Below are 13,356 nucleotides of genomic sequence, written 5' to 3' on the forward strand. Positions count from 1 at the left end.
TATAGGTTTTGTGCTTTGGTCAAGAGTTAATTCAGCTTCTATCATCAAGAAAAGTTCAGTTGAAGTTGATACTGAATTGGAATGCCTTGAAGACTGAACATAAATTGCAAAGCAAGGCAGGGAGCTATCCAGCCAATAATCCTGCAGGATGCTGGTCAGAAATGGCTGCTCTCCACTTGCATAACTTGTTTCCTCCTCCAATAATTCACAACTATTGATGGACGTGTAACAACCACTTTGTAGCTGCAAAACTGATGTTTGAAGTCTCATTTCTTGACTAAACTCATCTATATATAGCCATGGACTTGCAAGATTCAAAAGATGGAGAGTGCAAAAAATACCACAAAAATGTAGTTTTTACATTTTCTTAGTGTTAGATTAGTATAGAATAGAATATTTTAACTAGTAGTTCATCATTCTTATTTATTAGCTAGGCAAAGATGAAGAAGGAGATGAGGATGGAGGAGATGAACTCATGTGACAAGGGTTACATTTCCTTCCTAACTCTTTATCTTTTGTACTTGATTTTAAGTTTAGTTAATATACAAGTTATGGATTTATATGCTATTATGTGTTTCTAAAGTTTATGCTTTGGATTTGGTTGAACTTTCTATCATTGTTAGTGTTTATTATTTGGCTATTTGATGCTATTATTTTGAGCAAGTTATTTAGTACTTTAGCTCTTTAAATCATGATTAACTTGGTATCACTAATCGTGATTATCTAAGGTGTTGTTTCTTCAATGAAAATTGAGATTTAACGCTAGTTCAAGAAGTGCTAATGTGAGGACCCGAAAAATTTCTTATTTTTATCGAATATTAATGGTTGAATTAAGTATTTACCCACCTGTTTTTCCCAAATAATTTATTACGACCATTTTAAATCCATTCGTATGGAATAATGTCTTCATTGTGTTTTTAAAATGTCCCGTTAACAACTTCAATTTTCGGAAGGATTGTTTAAGTGCGAGATAGTGAACACGAGTGTTTCGAGGTGATATTATATTCGAGAGCATGATTATCCTGGGGAAATTAAGAACGGACAATAGCAGATTAAGAAAAGTTAATCGAGAATTAAAGGTGAATAAGTTCTAAGTGAGCATATACTACTCACGCGTGGATAGTTTTCCAAAAGACGCATGGATACAAATTTATTGGAGATTTGAGGAGTTAATACTCGACTCATGTGAGGACTCGTAAAAACTATTATTTTATTTAAACCTAATTTATGGCTTAATAAATTATTTAATTGGATTTTTACCACGAGCAATATTTTCTAGTCTTATTAGACCTAAATACATGGTAATATAACTTCGTTATATTTTTAAAATGATTCGTTTCAAAAATTAATTTCCTAGAGCGCGTTTAGTAAAAATAATGAATAGTGCTTGGAGATTTTAACCGCGTAGGAGCACAGTGAACTTGGAATATTGGAGACTTGTACTACGGTCCTAAAATAGGTAATATTATGAATAAATACTCAAGTGATAGTTAGTAGTGCAATCGTTATAAGAATTTCTCGGCAGTTTCGCGTTATAACGTTAAAATTGACGGTACGCGTTTTCACACACGCGATTTTGTTTGAGGGACTTTAGACCCTTATTTCGGGACAATTAAGAGTGAATAATATTTACATGAATATAAGTGCATTAGAGGTTTAGTGCACTAGTGAAACAAATGCGAGAGAAATCGAGCCGTAATCGCACCAAACGCACCCTAGTGAGAGTTGACTTTGGGGATGATTTTTGCACCACACATTGTGTCTTCCTTAAGAAGCTAAATTTGGACCAAACACTCTCTCTCTTAGTCTCTCTCTTGGCCGAATTCTCTGCAGCAAAAAAAACAACACAAAGTTGCCATTTTCATCTTCAATTCTTGCACAAAAACTTCATGGATTCACACCAAATTTGAACTACACTTAGCTTGTCACTTGGAGAGATCATCTAGCTAGTAAAAGGAGGAATTTCTCACGGTTTCTTGGAGCATCTTGAGGACCGAAATTTCTGGTTTAAAGCAACAAGGAGGTATAACCTCATCCTACACCTTAAACTTGGATTATGATAGTAGAAATGCATCTTTAAGCTATTGCATGTGTATGGGTGTCTTGATATTGTTGAAAAATTTGAAAAGTGGGCTCTATGGATTCCCACACTTGGGTTGTTGCTGATTTGATGATTGATGGTGGTTATATTGTTGGTTTAGTGGTTAAAATGATGGATTAATGGTGTGAAATTAGTAGAAACTTCATTGGGTGTAAGAAGCTAAAATTTCCGATTTTGCCCCTGCAATGTTCGGCCATTTCCAGGCCAATTTTTAATGGTATAATGGCTTGAATTGGATGTTTATAGGATGTATTAGATGTGTGAAAAATTTCATTGGAAAATATTGAGGTTTGATTGAGCAAATGAATTTTTCTTGAGAAACTAGCAAATCTGGAAAACTGTTCGCGTATGATTCTGACCAGTGGTAGTATTTTGGCTATAACTCTGTCCTCGGATGTCGAAATCATGTGCCATTGATGGCGTTGGAAACTAGACATTCCTGGCTTTAATTTGGTATATAATGCACGTTCTGATTCTTTGTGAGCAAGCCAAACCAAATGTTTTAAGCTCGCTGTCCTGTTGCTCTGTTCATCTGGAATGGAGTGTTCAGGCAGCAACTTGATGCCCGATTTTGAACCAGATGGGTGCCGAATTTGGAAACGATTTCCTCTGTGGTATTTTAGCCCTATAAATGTATTTTCCAACGGCGTAAGCCATGCTCGATTCCGAGTTAAATTGATTGAGTTGTGACTAAAACAAGAGGACTGCCCTGTTTTGGAAAAACGTAATATTTGGACTGATTTGGGACAAAAACTTGGGAGTGATCTTATTAATTGAAATTTTGGTGCTAAACACTTACCAAAGGCATTATGGATGTTTCTTAGGCCTTTATTTCACAAATGAACCATGATTGGATAGTTTGCTTGATTAAACGTTTTGAAATGGGTAATGAAAGTCAAAAGGTAGATTGCCTTAGAAATTTTCTGAAACTTTGGATGATTAGTTAACTACCTTCCCGAGGGTATTTTTCCCTGAATTTTGACAGAGAGATACCTTCCATATAGTATTGAAATACTACCAATTTTGGTGTCAATCCAAGTTCGTTTCGATACCTAATTAAATTTCTAGAGTTGGAGGTTCAAATCTGGAAAATTCTTCTCCAGTCTTGAATTTTTCCCAACTTTGAGCTACCGTATCTCGGTACTCAAAACTCCGATTCTTGATCCGCTTGCTTTGCTATACACCTCACTTGCAACTCTAATTGGGTTACAAATTTCAGAGGCCGGTTTGCAACGTGTAAATCGTGCCGAATTTTCAAAGTTGGCCGAAATCCAACTTAATGCTGCCTTGAAACCAAGTCTGCACCTTCAAGCCCATTTTTGAGCACTTTTCACTTCGATTCATGGAAAAGTGTCTTCTAGGAACTTATAGTACATTCTAAGAGGTTTCCAACGGTATAAAGTTTTCCAATTTTCGACTTGTACCGAGTGAGTTACGATTTTTCAAAGATTCATGATAAAGCTGAAAATTTTCCAATTTCAAAGAAATAGAGTTTTTCAAGAACTCTTTACACTTTTGATATTATCTAAACGTTTTGCCCACGATTTTCATGATAAAAACTCAACTAATATTATACTTCATAAAACGCAAGTTGAACCTCGATTTACGAGTAATTGAGGTTCATTTTTGTGAAATATTCCTTAGATCGTACTAATGTACAATCTTACTTGATAATTGAGATACTTGAGTAATTATCCACCATTAACTGCCAGGCACACAAGGAGACCTTCAAGAGGATCTCACCGTGGACACTTGAACTCCAGCGAATAATCTTTATTAAATTGCTCGGTGAGTGTCAAGTGTGTGAATCTTTGATACTTGCTTAATTGTGGTAATTATTAGAGATTTTAAAAATAAGGGCGGGTGTGTACTTTATCGCATCCGTTCTGATTTCAAATGAATGAATGAAATGTATTGAATGAATGAATGAAATGCAATGCTATGTAATGGTTACATATGTCGTTGGAGTGAACCTCCTCGACTTCCAAATGAATGGGGGACGCCCAAACTCATACGCCGACCTTGAACTCGAGCCGGCAATGGGCTTGGTCGGGAACTTGGGCGAGCCATGAGATTATAAGCTCGACCTAATAAGAGGTCCTGCTTGGCATATTCGTAGAGTATCGCCTTATAACAGACTTGTGGGCCCTTGGGGTGTACGGTGGACGGAGGGAAGTAAGTGGTGATCTACGGAAATGGAAATATCGACCCGGTTGACAGGAGGGTCAATGCGGGAAGGTATACGAATGACATCGGCAGAGCGAGTGGAACTTAGCTCCTGAGAGCTACTATATCCTTGAATTGTTTCTGATTATTTTTCCTGCTCAAATGGTACTTTATTGAAATATCATGGTTTTATTTAATAAAGTTGAGATTGCTATTTGAACAATGTGCTTGCATGTGTGTCCTTGGCCTCACGAGCGTTTTGCTCACCCTGTAGATTTGTTTTCCTTAACAGGACTGGAAATGGAGTTAACGCGGAGAAATCTCCTTTTGGATATATTTTGTTTTAGGGTTTCAGGTGTATTTTGGCTTGACCCCTTTATGATTGTACTTTGGAAGTTTAATGTATCATTCGGATATCTGTGATGTATATTTTGAAATTTAAATTGTATTATGAACGCACGACGTGCGGGTGGCAAGCTGATAGGTACCTTGTGATGTAACCATGAGAACTGTCACAGTTGGCATCAGAGCCATATGCTGACAGGTTGGGTAATGGATGGATATTGTTAAGCATGAACGTTTCCGCCCTATATGTATTCGTACTAATTTGATTTTGGTATCTAGTATCGCTTTAAGGTTGAACGTTTATTGCTTGAGTCCTAGCGAGAGCTAGGCAGGCGTTCCGCGGATACCCTTTGGTGCGCCTTAGGGAGAAGTGGGGGCGTCACAGTTGGTATCAGAGCTTAGGCTTTAGATCTCTGTAGTGTATCCTAGGCTTAAACGTTTAGGATGCCGGACTGTGGAACTGGTTGGAAAGTTAAGTGACTGCTCGTGGGAATGAAAACTAGAGCTTAGGTTTGGATTAGTCGATGATAAGGAGTCTTGATCTTGTGTGATACATGTGGGATAGTATGGGATGATCAAATCCAGTTTATTTGGTGTATTTGGTCCCATTTAAGCTTTTAATCTTAATTGTAAGTTGCGGAAAGTAATGGTGGCATTGCACCGTCTTGGAGACGCATTATGGTGACCATGGCCGTGAAGGGCCTAGGGGAGGGCTCGTTGGAAGTGTAATCCAACTCGCCGAACTAGTACGATATGTTATTTCCAAAGGACTTACTCGTACCCAAGTAATGGAGTGTTTATAGTGGCCGATCATCGGAAGTGGCTATTTGAGGAAAACAGGGTGATTCAAGGGGAGAATCGAGAACCGATGGCGATTGCGGATGTCTAGACTACTAGGATTCCTGAAGTGGAGATTGAGATATTTAAGGAGCGAGGAAGACAAAGGCTCCTAGTGAGAAGCTTCAAAAGCAACAAAAAAAAAAAAAAAAAAAAAAACCCAACTTGTTAAAGTAGTGCTCGAAATTAAAGATAGGATGGATGAGTCGGTGGTTGGGTGTGTTACCTTGGTCGAATGAGTGGAGAATGACAAGATATTCGATAAGGGACATGGGATCTAAAACTCCTAGTGCTGAAAATGAAATTGATCCTACGGAGGTAGTGAAGACTTTTGGATTCCGCCAATCACAAATTTAGTGATTTAAACTATTTTGATAGTTTTTGCCAAAGATAGACAGGGTGACGCTCGCTTAAAGGCCATTGTATTTTGTGTCTTGTTTCAATATGTTTCCTACCTTTTGAAGCAATTAAACATTTCTCACGACATGTTTGACTTTACTGTTTTATGATTTCAAATCCATGATTGGGGGTTGTACGTATTTGCGATTATCTTAACGTCTTCCCTTTTATTCTCGTATTTGTTTAGCGTGATCAAAGTCTCACTTTTCAAACTTCGTTTATGTGTATTCATTTTGTGCCATGTTTAGATGACTGTTAAAGTTATGAGTGGCCAAAAAAAAAAAAAGAGAGCCGAGTGCGAAGGATTATGCCACCCAAGCTCCAGGGGATAATTAGGGAATGATTGCTGGATTGAACCGAAACCCTAGAAATGAAGGAAAATCCCTACATAGCTCCCACCATTGACCATACGATTGATATCTTAGAACGGTTGGTTAAGTACCAAAGCTCTGGACCAATAAGCCAACCTAAGAACCAGGAGAGGTGTGAAAATGAAATAATTCTTGAAGGTCGTCTATCTTGGTTTCCCGAGGGACCTAACCTTGAAACAGTAAGATTGATTTGAAAGGATACTATAAGGCACTAATGGGACTACGGGATTTTGATCCCTTTTCAAACCACTTCATAGACAAGTATCGAAGATTGAAGTAAGACATGGAAAATTTTATATCAAGGAAAAAAGTCCCCGTATCTGGTTGTAATTGGAATTAATGGTAGTAATTTTATGGAGACTTAAGGACTCACTCATATTCGGCAGAGAATAACTAAGATTTATATTTCGGGGTGACCTATGAACAAAAGAATGAAAGAGTAATCTGACTTGAGCTTCCATTATGCATGGCTACTCTTTTGATCCTTTGATTTGCCTGACAGGTTAGCATTTGACTTAAGTCAACTGGTAAGATGACAACTTTGGAAGAAATGCGTAAGGAATTGAACCTTCTTCGAAACGAGGTAGAATTTCAAAGGAAATTAGCTGACTACTGGGAAGGACGGTGGAAACAAGAATATGCAGAGAAAATTGAATTACTACGCCAGAATGTAGAATTAGAGAAGAAATGCAAAGAAAATCCTCGAACTGGCCAAGCCGCCACTTCTCATGCACATTGTGGATACTGCGGCAAGGTTAACCACGTTGAGGCCGAGTGCTGGATGAAGCAAGGAAAGTGTCTGAGGTGTGGTAGTACTAAGCATAGGATTTCAGATTGCCCTAGAGCTTTCAAAAAGAGGAAGTACTCAATAGCCAACTAGGTCCACCGCAAAACGATCAAGTGCCAGATGGGAGTAATTAGTACTAATGGCTATGAACGGGGTCCTAGTAGCGAAAGTTTCACAGATTGAGATGGTTTGACTTCACTCGAGGAATAGAGGTGGTAGTTTTACCCTAGACTGGGCTAGCACCTTTGGAGGTTGTGATCTTTTGAAAAAAAAAAAAATCTTTTGTTGTTTTGTATCCTGGCAACTTGACATGTTTTGCTACAATCCTGTCATTCTCCTTTCCTTTTGAGAGGAGTTCATAAACCTCTTCCAACTGGATGTAATTATTATGATCCTTATGACTCATGAAAACTTACTTCGCTTTTAATTGTTTTTATGACTTACACGTATGTTTAAATCCTACCCCACGCCCTTAGAATTATAATAAGACGCGAATAGTATTGGATGTGATCGAGATTTTGCTTGAAAAATATAGACCACCTGAGGTCTTGATAGTGACTAGAGATCGGGATCGAAGTGAGGACTTAGTGTTGAAATGGAATTCAATGTTGGAAATGCCAATTTGAGATATTAAAATCGGTGGATTGAGTTAGTAAAAGGAAATAATTAATGGATTCAATGTGCCTAACGATTAAGGACTAGATATCGTATTTGGAATGAAGGCTAGAAGCTATGTATTTATAGATTATGGAGTTTGGAGCGATGTGACCATTAAGAACAACTACGTTTTTGTCTTATATGGATAAGAATTCGATAATTTGTAAGGAGGTGTGATCCTATCTAAATTGGATTTAAAGTAGAGATATTACCCCTTTGGAAACCCTAGGAACTAATGTGGTTAATACCGCTTTCAAATGAAGACATGGACACTCTAAAATTTTCGATACACCCTTCGAGTTGACAGATGCACTAGAAGCATTTATGGACCCAAGGTATCGGAGTTAAACCGTATTTTGACAAATCGGTGGAGACATTTATTGATGATATAACGATATACTCTAGTGTTTGAGAAGGTCATGAAAGACACTTGATGGTAGTTTTACGAATCTCGAGAGAACACCAACTTTTGTTAAGTTCAATAACTGTGAGTTCGATTGGAAGAAATAGCCTTTCTAGGTTATACAGTATCTAAGGAAGGAATTATTATTGACTCAACTAAAATGAAAGATTGTATAAGAGGAAACGACCAGAAAAGCATATTGAAGTTTGGAATTCTCGGAATTAGCCGAATGCTTCCTTTGGTTATCAAGGACTTTTGCAAGAGTGCAAGACTTGGCAAACCATTTGAGGTTCTATATGTAAGGGAAAATCTTGAGATGCAGAATGTTAATCGGTGTACATGTGTAGGAGGTAATTTTGTGATTTACACAGATGATTCAAATGATGGTTTAGAATGTATATTAATAAAACATGAAAAGGTGATTGTATATGCCTCTAGGAAGTTAAAACGCCAAAAAAAAAAAAAAACGTAAGCTGGTGATCGATCAGATAGACTTAACCATGAAGGGAATGATATTTTCTCAAGTGTGAATTTCGAGGACGAAATTCTGTAAGGAGGGGAGGATATGAGGACCCGAAAAATTTCTTATTTTTATCGAATATTAATGGTTGAATTAAGTATTTACCCACCTGTTTTTCCCAAATAATTTATTACGACCATTTTAAATCCATTCGTATGGAATAATGTCTTCATTGTGTTTTTAAAATGTCCCGTTAACAACTTCAATTTTCGGAAGGATTGTTTAAGTGCGAGATAGTGAACACGAGTGTTTCGAGGTGATATTATATTCGAGAGCATGATTATCCTGAGGAAATTAAGAACGGACAATAGCAGATTAAGAAAAGTTAATCGAGAATTAAAGGTGAATAAGTTCTAAGTGAGCATATACTACTCACGCGTGGATAGTTTTCCAAAAGACGCATGGATACAAATTTATTGGAGATTTGAGGAGTTAATACTCGACTCATGTGAGGACTCGTAAAAACTATTATTTTATTTAAACCTAATTTATGGCTTAATAAATTATTTAATTGGATTTTTGCCACGAGAAATATTTTCTAGTCTTATTAGACCTAAATACATGGTAATATAACTTCGTTATATTTTTAAAATGATTCGTTTCAAAAATTAATTTCCTAGAGCGCGTTTAGTAAAAATAGTGAATAGTGCTTGGAGATTTTAACCGCGTAGGAGCACAGTGAACTTGGAATATTGGAGACTTGTACTACGGTCCTAAAATAGGTAATATTATGAATAAATACTCAAGTGATAGTTAGTAGTGCAATCGTTATAAGAATTTCTCGGCAGTTTCGCGTTATAACGTTAAAATTGACGGTACGCATTTTCACACACACGATTTTGTTTGAGAGACTTTAGACCCTTATTTCGGGACAATTAAGAGTGAATAATATTTACACGAATATAAGTGCATTAGAGGTTTAGTGCACTAGTGAAACAAATGCGAGAGAAATCGAGCCGTAATCGCACCAAACGCACCCTAGTGAGAGTTGACTTTGGGGATGATTTTTGCACCACACATTGTGTCTTCCTTAAGAAGCTAAATTTGGACCAAACACTCTCTCTCTTAGTCTCTCTCTTGGCCGAATTCTCTGCAGCAAAAAAAACAACACAAAGTTGCCATTTTCATCTTCAATTCTTGCACAAAAACTTCATGGATTCACACCAAATTTGAACTACACTTAGCTTGTCACTTGGAGAGATCATCTAGCTAGTAAAAGGAGGAGTTTCTCACGGTTTCTTGGAGCATCTTGAGGACCGAAATTTCTGGTTTAAAGCAACAAGGAGGTATAACCTCATCCTACACCTTAAACTTGGATTATGATAGTAGAAATGCATCTTTAAGCTATTGCATGTGTATGGGTGTCTTGATATTGTTGGAAAATTTGAAAAGTGGGCTCTATGGATTTCCACACTTGGGTTGTTGCTGATTTGATGATTGATGGTGGTTATATTGTTGGTTTAGTGGTTAAAATGATGGATTAATGGTGTGAAATTAGTAGAAACTTCATTGGGTGTAAGAAGCTAAAATTTCCGATTTTGCCCCTGCAATGTTCGGCCATTTCCAGGCCAATTTTTAATGGTATAATGGCTTGAATTGGATGTTTATAGGATGTATTAGATGTGTGAAAAATTTCATTGGAAAATATTGAGGTTTGATTGAGCAAATGAATTTTTCTTGAGAAACTAGCAAATCTGGAAAACTGTTCGCGTATGATTCTGACCAGTGGTAGTATTTTGGCTATAACTCTGTCCTCGGATGTCGAAATCATGTGCCGTTGGTGGCGTTGGAAACTAGACATTCCTGGCTTTAATTTGGTATATAATGCACGTTCTGATTCTTTGTGAGCAAGCCAAACCAAATGTTTTAAGCTCGCTGTCCTGTTGCTCTGTTCATCTGGAATGGAGTGTTCAGGCAGCAAATTGATGCCCGATTTTGAACCAGATGGGTGCCGAATTTGGAAAAGATTTCCTCTGTGGTATTTTAGCCCTATAAATGTATTTTCCAACGGCGTAAGCCATGCTCGATTCCGAGTTAAATTGATTGACTTGTGACTAAAACAAGAGGACTGCCCTGTTTTGGAAAAACGTAATATTTGGACTGATTTGGGACAAAAACTTGGGAGTGATCTTATTAATTGAAATTTTGGTGCTAAACACTTACCAAAGGCATTATGGATGTTTCTTAGGCCTTTATTTCACAAATGAACCATGATTGGATAGTTTGCTTGATTAAACGTTTTGAAATGGGTAATGAAAGTCAAAAGGCAGATTGCCTTAGAAATTTTCTGAAACTTTGGATGATTAGTTAACTACCTTCCCGAGGGTATTTTTCCCTGAATTTTGACAGAGAGATACCTTCCATATAGTATTGAAATACTGCCAATTTTGGTGTCAATCCAAGTTCGTTTCGATACCTAATTAAATTTCTAGAGTTGGAGGTTCAAATCTGGAAAATTCTTCTCCAGTCTTGAATTTTCCCCAACTTTGAGCTACCGTATCTCGGTACTCAAAACTCCGATTCTTGATCCGCTTACTTTGCTATACACCTCACTTGCAACTCTAATTGGGTTACAAATTTCAGAGGCCGGTTTGCAACGTGTAAATCGTGCCGAATTTTCAAAGTTGGCCGAAATCCAACTTAATGCTGCCTTGAAACCAAGTCTGCACCTTCAAGCCCATTTTTGAGCACTTTCCACTTCGATTCATGGAAAAGTGTCTTCTAGGAACTTATAGTAATTTCTAAGAGGTTTCCAACGGTATAAAGTTTTCCAATTTTCGAATTGTACCGAGTGAGTTACGATTTTTCAAAGATTCATGATAAAGCTGAAAATTTTCCAATTTCAAAGAAATAGAGTTTTTCAAGAACTCTTTACACTTTTGATATTATCTAAACGTTTTGCCCACGATTTTCATGATAAAAACTCAACTAATATTATACTTCATAAAACGCAAGTTGAACCTCGATTTACGAGTAATTGAGGTTCATTTTTGTGAAATATTCCTTAGATCGTATTAATGTACAATCTTACTTGATAATTGAGATACTTGAGTAATTATCCACCATTAACTGCCAGGCACACAAGGAGACCTTCAAGAGGATCTCACCGTGGACACTTGAACTCCAGCGAATAATCTTTATTAAATTGCTCGGTGAGTGTCAAGTGTGTGAATCTTTGATACTTGCTTAATTGTGGTAATTATTAGAGATTTTAAAAATAAGGGCGGGTGTGTACTTTATCGCATCCGTTCTGATTTCAAATGAATGAATGAAATGTATTGAATGAATGAATGAAATGCAATGTTATGTAATGGTTACATATGTCGTTGGAGTGAACCTCCTCGACTTCCAAATGAATGGGGGACGCCCAAACTCATAGGCCGACCTTGAACTCGAGCCGGCAATGGGCTTGGTCGGGAACTTGGGCGAGCCATGAGATTATAAGCTCGACCTAATAAGAGGTCCTGCTTGGCATATTCGTAGAGTATCGCCTTATAACAGACTTGTGGGCCCTTGGGGTGTACGGTGGACGGAGGGAAGTAAGTGGTGATCTACGGAAAAGGAAATATCGACCCGGTTGACAGGAGGGTCAATGCGGGAAGGTATACGAATGACATCGGCAGAGCGAGTGGAACTTAGCTCCTGAGAGCTACTATATCCTTGAATTGTTTCTGATTATTTTTCCTACTCAAATGGTACTTTATTGAAATATCACGGTTTTATTTAATAAAGTTGAGATTGCTATTTGAACAATGTGCTTGCATGTGTGTCCTTGGCCTCACGAGCGTTTTGCTCACCCTGTAGATTTGTTTTCCTTAACAGGACTGGAAATGGAGTTAACGCGGAGAAATCTCCTTTTGGATATATTTTGTTTTAGGGTTTCAGGTGTATTTTGGCTTGACCCCTTTATGATTGTACTTTGGAAGTTTAATGTATCATTCGGATATCTGTGATGTATATTTTGAAATTTAAGTTGTATTATGAACGCACGACGTGCGGGTGGCAAGCTGATAGGTACCTTGTGATGTAACCATGAGAACTGTCACAGTTGGCATCAGAGCCATATGCTGACAGGTTGGGTAATGGATGGATATTGTTAAGCATGAACGTTTCCGCCCTATATGTATTCGTACTAATTTGATTTTGGTATCTAGTATCGCTTTAAGGTTGAACGTTTATTGCTTGAGTCCTAGCGAGAGTTAGGCAGGCGTTCCGCGGATACCCTTTGGTGCGCCTTAGGGAGAAGTGGGGGCGTCACAGCTAAACCTAGGGAGTACACTCACGAGAGTAGAGGTGCATCTATGTGGCTTTAGTAATTCATTTCATATAATTTCATAGAAAAAATGAACTTGTAACTAATTTTATAATCATGAGAGTAGGTATGGATTAGTTATAAGTATAGTTGATGCGTTACAAAAGTAGGTTTCGCATACATAAGGAAATTACGTTATAACTAATCTAGATAGTAGTACTGAGTGATCCAAAAATAGCACTTGCATGAGTAGTTAGGAATACCATAACCTAAGGAGCTTTAATTTGTTATTATCTTGCATAAGTTTAGCATAGTTTTATTTCTTTTAATTTATTGATCATCTAAATAATAGAGAAGTTTTAGTAGTTCTGATAATTGTCCAATCTTCCTCGTGGGATCGACCCGATATATGCCCTAAACTACTAGTTGACCTGTATACTTACAGTCAAAATGGGTATAAATTGGATTTAAACTTGTACTTATATATTAAAATCCCATCATTTACAAAAAATGTGCCC

General features: G+C 37.4%; 2 long non-coding RNA genes across 2 annotated transcripts; both read left to right on the plus strand.

Annotated features, from left to right (window-relative positions):
- Nucleotides 1–1,823: 1,823 nt before the first annotated feature.
- On the plus strand, nt 1,824–4,857 carry LOC140006574 (uncharacterized). The gene is made up of 3 exons (XR_011814273.1): nt 1,824–2,023; nt 3,814–3,889; nt 4,560–4,857. It is a non-coding gene; the product is annotated as an uncharacterized lncRNA (long non-coding RNA).
- Nucleotides 4,858–9,677: 4,820 nt separating this feature from the next.
- LOC140006575 (uncharacterized) lies at nt 9,678–12,706 on the plus strand. The gene is made up of 3 exons (XR_011814275.1): nt 9,678–9,872; nt 11,663–11,738; nt 12,409–12,706. It is a non-coding gene; the product is annotated as an uncharacterized lncRNA (long non-coding RNA).
- Nucleotides 12,707–13,356: the final 650 nt, after the last annotated feature.

This window comes from Coffea arabica, chromosome 1c (assembly GCF_036785885.1).
Source record: "Coffea arabica cultivar ET-39 chromosome 1c, Coffea Arabica ET-39 HiFi, whole genome shotgun sequence".
Lineage (NCBI taxonomy): Eukaryota > Viridiplantae > Streptophyta > Magnoliopsida > Gentianales > Rubiaceae > Coffea > Coffea arabica.